Source organism: Cyprinodon tularosa, unplaced genomic scaffold (assembly GCF_016077235.1).
Source record: "Cyprinodon tularosa strain WSP-4 unplaced genomic scaffold, ASM1607723v1 ctg1444, whole genome shotgun sequence".
NCBI lineage: Eukaryota > Metazoa > Chordata > Actinopteri > Cyprinodontiformes > Cyprinodontidae > Cyprinodon > Cyprinodon tularosa.
The window spans coordinates 37865-44256 of record NW_024038270.1 but is presented as its reverse complement, the minus strand read 5'-3'; the positions used below and the strand labels follow the sequence as shown (position 1 = coordinate 44256).

Genomic DNA, 6392 nt, shown 5'->3' with positions numbered 1-6392 from the left:
AGACACTATTGCAGATTTTGGGAATATTTTATTGGTTGTTTGATTGATTGTTTTGTTATATAATTGTGAATAAATCAGAGGAGTTTTGGGAACGAAAGAGAATGGTTCGTTGTTCTTGATCCTGTGATCATTCACTCTGTTTTTCAGAACCCAAAGCCAGCGAGACACTGAAGACTCATCTTTTCTTTTTTTTCAATATTGTGACGTGGTACCCGGCCCAGCTTGGGACCCGGGGACAGCTTTAGCCGGGGACAGGTGGTCCAAAACGGGGACAGTCCCCGGAAATCGGGGACTTCTGGTCACCCTAGTGGATTCCCACGACTAAGCAAAGGATGGCAGATTTTCAACTACGTGACTACCAGAAGGAAGTGGTGGAAAAGGCACTGAGGGGAGAAAATGTCATAATTTGGCTCCGAACAGGAGGTGGGAAGACCCGAGCCGCTGTCTATGTGGCCAGAAGGCATCTGGATACCACACCAAATGGCAAAGTCATGGTGCTGGTGAACAAGGTTCACCTTGTAGACCAACACTACACCAAAGAGTTTAGGCCTTTTCTGGGTGAAGATTTTAAACTGATGAAGGTCAGCGGTGAGAGTGACGAGAAGGATTTCTTCGGGATAGTGGTGCAGGCCAATGATGTGGTCATCTGCACAGCACAGATCCTGTATAACGCTCTGATCAACAAGGAGGAAGCAAAACACACAGAGCTCTCAGATATCACTTGTTGAGATATATTACCAACATGGAACTAAATCAGTGGGCTGAACCATCTCCGTTGCCACCTGAACTACCCCCTTTGTTCTTGTCCACAATGGAACTACCCCCACGTTACTCACAGCACGGACCAATCAGCCGATGCGCAGACAGGAAGTGCCCGTACGTCATTCATGGGTTAAAAAGCGCAGCGCGAAAAGAATCTCTCTCTTTTTCCATGGGTTTGCAGCCCGTCAGGAGAGGCCCATTTCACGTGAAATATCAGAAGAAAGCTGACTGGAAGTAGCTTTCGTTTTCCTGCATCGAAAGTCACGGATCGCAGTGTTCCATCGTGCATAGCAACCGCGCTGACTGGGAGATAGAAAGCCTTTGAAGCTGACCGCGGAGTTTCGTTCTCCCCTTCCTTGGACGAATCGGCTGAGAGGACGCTCTTTTGCCGATCACCTCCTAAGATCACCTCCTGAAATCCCTCCTTTCCAACTCGTGAGCAGATCAACCCCTCTGCTGCGGCCCGAGCTGACTGAACCTTCCCGAGGGGCGGACCGGTGGCAGAGAACCTCTGCCCGACAGAAACCAAGCTGCGGTTGCCGTGGAAACGCCAACCTCCCTCGGACGACGCATCTCACAGTAAAATCAATTTACTTTCCTTTTGATGCATCAGAATTGCTGTGCTCAGGCGAGAGAAAGGCAGTTTAGGGTTTTGAATTAATGCTGATGTTCTTTTTTTTATCTGTGCTGATTAAGGGTTTGTTTATTTTGTTAAAATAAGTGTGTGCTTTTTCTTTCTTTCTTGGCTTTTCCTGTCCTCTTCGTTGTTTCTGCTTTGAGATAGAGATAAAGTTATCACATTCAGCCACGTGGGGTCCCGTGGTCGCCGCCATCTTGATCACAGGTCCCCCCCCCCCCCCCCCATTTCTCTTTGTTCCCCTCACCGCGTGGAGAACAAAGGGGGGTGGTCCCCATTTAGCCACAACCATTCACACATCACTACATTGCCAGGCAAAAAGGGGTTTTTGCTGAACGCTGCTATTGTTAATACATGTTCAATAATTTACCAATACTAAGCTGGATGTATTAATGTTCATGATCGATTGCACTGCTATCATTACACCTGCTGCTTGTTAATGCATTTAGTCATTTGCTGATTTTAAGTTGGATGTATTAGTTTACACTGATCAATTGCACTATACCTGCTGCTAGCAGACATTAATGAATGTATTAATATCTGGCATATTTTGGACAATTTCAGACGCCAGTAATAGTTATTTCGTTGTTTCTATCTCGTTTAATTCTTTATTTTCGATTTTTCTTTTATTTTTTCTTTTGAACTAGTCATTTAATCTACCTCGTGTTTATTTTTCTGGTAGTGTGTAGTGTTTGCATAGATGTTAGATTTCTGTAATCCTGAATTATTAGAATAAAGACATCATTGGTTAATCTGTAGTGGTTTTGGTCGTTCATATAACGGAGGGTTTATCACTCAGCGCAAACCCACCCCCTTTTGGTAATAGTGCGAATAAACAGAGATAGAAGGTTCTTTATTGATAATTTAATAGCTTTGCTGATAACTTAACCGGGGCCACTAGACTGGTGGATACCTGGATTTTAACAGCCGGTCCTGGAACCCTCCAGTTGTGGATCAACAACCGGTAAGTAGATAACTCAGGGCTATAGTTATCTACCTAAGAACACTAAATTGATTTTGCCTTCGATGTTGAATAGGATAATAATTAACTATAACTCCAGTTCTAGTTAACCATCTATTCATTATCTGCAGGACATTATTTTTGCACAACACACTCTACTGATAATCGATGAGTGTCATCATACCCACAAGGAGTCAGTCTACAACAAAATAATGAGACTATGTGGAGAAAAAGCTGAAAGGACAGCGGCCATTACCACAGATCCTGGGTCTCACAGCATCACCTGGAACAGGAGGTAAAAAGGTGCTGGGGGATGCTGTAAAACATGTCCTGGAGATCTGTGCTAACTTAGACTCAGTTATTGTCTCGACTAAAAACCATATCCCTGAGCTAAAGGAGAGGGTACCACGGCCAAAAAAGACCTTTGACATTGTGGAGAAAAGAGTGGCAGACCCACTTGGAGATCATATTAAGTGGATGATGCAGATAATCCACGAATTCATGAATCTTCCCTCTGATGTGAGGCTCAGAGAATGCGGGACACAAGAATATGAGGCGGATGTGGTGGTTCTGGAGCAACGAGGAGTCAGAGAGAACAACAGACTCTTGGCACAATGTGCACTCCATCTCAGGCAGTATAATGATGCCCTGCTCATCAATGATACTCTGAGAATGATGGATGCATATCGCTCTCTGGAGAATTTCTACAACACAAAGTACACCACGGCTATTGATGGAACCGACTTCTTCCTGGTGGGGCATTTTCAAGAGAATGAGGTGGAGTTAAAAAAGTTTGCCACAGATCCTCACTTTGAGGACCCGAAAATGGCAAAACTTGAGAGCACTCTGGTAAGCCAGTTCGGCCCAGATGTCCAGTCTAGGGGAATTCTCTTTTCCAGAACTCGCAAGAGCACTCACTGCCTCCTTGACTGGGTCATTGAAAACAAAACCTTGCAGAGAGCTAAGAGACGTTCAGAACAGACATGGAGTCCAAACATAAGTGACTCTGAGGAAGAGGATGGAGTCTATCGTTACTGGCTGCGGATACCTGCAGAGAACTCCCAGACCAGCCACCACGTACCAGATCAAAGTGTGACTCAAGGGCCACAGAGAAAGGAGGAACAGAATGGAAACTACCAGGATAAGAGAGTCCTTGCTGAACCTGGACGGGAGAGAGAAAGTGTTACAGAAGAGGATCAGGAGGTATTCAGTGAGGCTGAACAGGTCGTGGGACAGCCTCAGCCGCATGACGACCCAGCAATAGTCCCACTCGAAGCAGTCAACTTGGAGGAAGACATCCCAGGGCCTCAACCTGACCGACAGCCCCCTCTGAGACAATCTACCAGGGTGAGACGGCCTGGCTATGTGTTTACCTACCCCTCCCTGGGCCAACCAGCCTACCAGCCCCGTCCCACTGTGAATACAGTTAGAATCCAGCCGATACAGTGGCCCCAGTTGTACTACCCCTACCCCCTTCCCTTTCAACCCCCTATGGCCCCCTCCATCACTCACTACCCATTTGCACCCATTCATTGTTTCTGAACTGAGACACACAGAAGATACGCATACTTCCCAGGCACGCACGCATACTCATATACACTCCAGAAGTGCCATGGACTACACACAGTAGAGACATTCGGTACCTCTGTTACGCCCACCAAGGACACAACATATTTGAGGACACGAGACAAAAAATGAGGGTTCAAAAAAAGATATTTTATTAATAAATTCTCTCAGTTTTAGTCGTTCTTGGTTCGGCTTCTTCAGATTTTCTGCGAAGAGAAAAATAGTTAACGGCCCTCAAATCCCGTGCCCCAAAAAGTAAAAAAAAAGAAACCCAAAGTAACAAAAGAAAGTTGGACCTGGCAGGCCGATCAAACAGAATAAAACGGTACAGCAGGGGGCCAACCCTATACAGGGCCGTCGAAGCCCCTACTGGTACCGGACTAAAGGCCAAAAATAACCTAAGCAAAAGAAAAATCGAAAACAGGACTACCGGTCCCGCCAGGCCAAAAACCTCAAGAAAAAGTAAGAAACAGTTAACAAAAATACCGCATGGCAGGCTGGAACGTCCGCTGCAGGCCGCAGCGACAAGACAAGTGCGCACCGCGCACGATGGAGCAAATGAAGCAGGTGGAAAGCGGCGTCCAAACGAAGTCGGAAAGGAACGCGCCAACGTGCTGAAAGCCAGCCTATTTATAGGCGGACGACAGCACCACAAATCAACGTAATTAACTCGCTAAAAGAATCCCAAAATATATTAACAAAAGATCCTTCAACTAAAGTCTGTAAGAAAACAAAGAAAAGAAATAGTCAAAAATCATAATGTGCCCGAAGCACATAACACCCCCACCCAAAGACTCTGAATGGGGTCTGAAGTAAAAAAAAACTCAACCCATTCAGAGAAAAAAAAAAAACGGGACTAGAGACGCGAGAGTGCGTCGGCCACTACGTTGTCTTTACCACGAACATGCTGTATAGAGATGTTAAAGGATTGGAGTCGCAAAGACCAGTTCATCAAGCGGCGGTTTTTATTCCGCATGCGAGCCAGAAAAACTAACGGATTATGGTCCGTAAAAACAACCACAGATCCGCTAGAACCTGCAACATACACCTCAAAATGTTCTAAAGCAAGGATCAACGCTAATGCCTCCTTCTCAATGGTGGAATACCATCTCTGATACTTATCCAGTTTCTTAGAAAAATAAGAAACCGGATGTTCCACCCCATCAGTACCATCCTGGAGCAGGACAGCTCCGACACCAGAATCACAAGCGTCCACAGCCAACTTAAATGGTACATCAAAACGAGGGGCAGACAACACAGGAGCATTAACCAGCAAACGCTTAGTTTGCTCAAAAGCAGATTGACACCGATCAGACCAAATAAAAGCCACTTTAGGGCTAAGTAGGTCTGTCAACTGGGCAGCTACAGAGGAAAAGTTTTTACAAAACCCCCTGTAGTAGCCAACCATCGCCAGATAGCGGCGTAGCTCAGTAGGAGTGGTGGGTACTGGGACAGATAGAATAGCCTCTACTTTAGCCTCAACGGGGCGCACTTGACCTCCCCCCACCCTTTTTCCAAGATAGGTCACCGTCGCGTGGCCGAATTGGCATTTAGAAAGATTAACCGTCAAATTAGCCTCACTCAGATGCGTAAAAACAGTTTTTAAATGGTCAACATGCTCAGTCCAGGTAGCAGAACAAATCACCACGTCATCCAAATAAGCCTCACAGAATGATAAACCCGACAAAACAACATTCATTAGCCGTTGAAACGTCGCTGGGGCGTTACGCATCCCAAAAGCCATCACGGTGTACTGAAGGAAATCATCGGGTGTGACAAAAGCGGAAATTTCCTGGGCTCTCGGCGTTAAGGGCACCTGCCAGTACCCCTTTAGCAGATCCAGCTTCGTAACGAACTGGGCAGCCCCCACATGGTCCACAGAATCCTCCATACGAGGGAGTGGATAACAATCCGGCCTAGTCACCCCATTTACCTTCCTGAAGTCCGTACAAAAACGGTCCTCCCCATTGGCTTTAACAGTCAGGAGGCATGGTGAACTCCACGCACTACTGCTGGCAACAGCAAGTCCATGTTCCACCATGTACTCCACCTGCGTCTGCAAACGGCGCCGTTTGTCTGGGTTCACTCTGTACGGGTGTTGTTTAATTGGCTTGGAATCACCAACGTCAATGTCATGGCTGAGCACACGAGTCTGAGTGGGAATATCTGCAAACAGAGACCTATGAGACTGGATCAAATGAACTACATCAGCCTGTTTGGAAAAGTCAAGGTGGGACAACAAGAGAGGCAAGTTCCCCAAAACCGCTGAATTTGGAACCCTCCCTTCAGTAACAGCCGGGGAGAAAATGTCACCTTCAGGTTCAGCACCGGACAGCTCCTCCCGTGCATCTGCAGCTGCCCCGACATCTGTGTCATCTTGTTCACTGGAAACACAACTGATAGATTTATGCAGAGCAGATGCACGTTCGACGTACGGCTTCAGCATATTCACATGACATAAGCGTG

General features: G+C 46.5%; 1 pseudogene; it reads left to right on the top strand.

The window, feature by feature from the left end:
* Positions 1-313: 313 nt before the first annotated feature.
* On the top strand, positions 314-3902 carry LOC119779249 (annotated as a pseudogene).
* Positions 3903-6392: the final 2490 nt, after the last annotated feature.